This window comes from Mastomys coucha, unplaced genomic scaffold, assembly GCF_008632895.1.
Source record: "Mastomys coucha isolate ucsf_1 unplaced genomic scaffold, UCSF_Mcou_1 pScaffold15, whole genome shotgun sequence".
Lineage (NCBI taxonomy): Eukaryota > Metazoa > Chordata > Mammalia > Rodentia > Muridae > Mastomys > Mastomys coucha.
The window spans coordinates 77,139,444-77,140,827 of record NW_022196897.1 but is presented as its reverse complement, the minus strand read 5'-3'; positions in this window follow the sequence as shown (position 1 = coordinate 77,140,827).

The window sequence follows — 1,384 nt, the reverse complement described above, 5'->3', positions numbered from 1 at the left end:
TTTGAGCCTTCCTCATCATCAGTGATCTTACGGACATAAAAAGCCAAGATATTTATTTCCCTGTTCCCCCTTAACAGTTCTCATCTGGGGACTTAGAGCCACAAAGTCATCTCCTGCTTTTACTTCAGTGAGATTGTAGTTCATTTAAGAAAGCTAGGTGTGGTGTCACTGTAATTTCAGCAACCAGGAATGGAGGCAGCAGCAGAATCGAGTTAAAAGGCCAGCCTAGGCTACAGAAAACCCACATTGTGGAAAAACAAAGGGGAAGGAGGAGGCATGGGGGAAGGAGCTCTGGATATAGTAATATATCAGCCAACCTTGGCTCCATAAGACCCTGTCTCACTTGAGCCTTCCCATACTACACATTTCCCTAACATGGGCTAGAGAAGAGGGTCTTTACCAAGCTCCTGTGCTCTGATTGCACCATTATCCTCACACAGCAGGGGGCACTGCATCTCCATCAGCAGTTGCAGGAGAATCCTATCCACTTTTCCCAGCCAATAAACAGCCTTCAGCAGTCCACTGGTTGGGACAAACCATCTGTGTGGTGCACATTTGAGTCCAGAGCAAGAAGGTGGGAAACCAAATCTGCCAGGGCCTTAGCTGGGAATGCTCAGCTGCCAGTGTCCCCATCAGCACAAGAGATCTGTTTCACCTAGCTGACTAAGATAATTGTCTAAGGACCTTAGGCCTGAAAGGTCCAAGCCCAGTTGTCTTTCATGTCAGCAGGTGCTCACTGAGGACTGTGGCATGAAGCCCTGCTGGGAAGCTGACAAACGCATGCCAAGGATTACCATCCACCACTGTATTCAGCCCCAAAGTATGTAGAAGAGGATCCTGTAATACTGTGAGGGGAAGGGAAGGTGAGGGTGGTACCTGCACTGACTCATTTCATGGCCAAGAGCAAATCCCACCTGGTTAAGAAGACAGGATGTGCAGGATTTTGTCCTACGTGTAGGGCAGAGGACAAAATCACACTATAGCTGTTGAGTGCCTGGAGCCACACCATGATCAACAAGGAGCAACATGGGGAGGGTAAAACTAGAGAGCTAGCAAGGTGGCCCGCATGGCATGACTATAGCTTACTAGTCATGTCCGCTTGGGAAGAGGAAAGAAGAAAGGGAAGCAGCAGGGCTTGCCTTTTTTTTTTTTTTTTTTTTTGGCCCTTTTTGGCAATAAAGTGGAAATTTTTTGATGACTAACAACTTTGAAAGGTCTTTCAAGGCTGCCAAAGCCACTGGTAAAACAGCTCAATGGAAAGTTGAATGATGGGCCAGACAAGGTGGCACACAGCTTTAATCCCAGCACTCTTGAAACTAATCTCAGGGGCCACAAGCCTCTGAGTTCAAGGCCAACCTTGTCTACATAAAGTTCCAGTGCACTT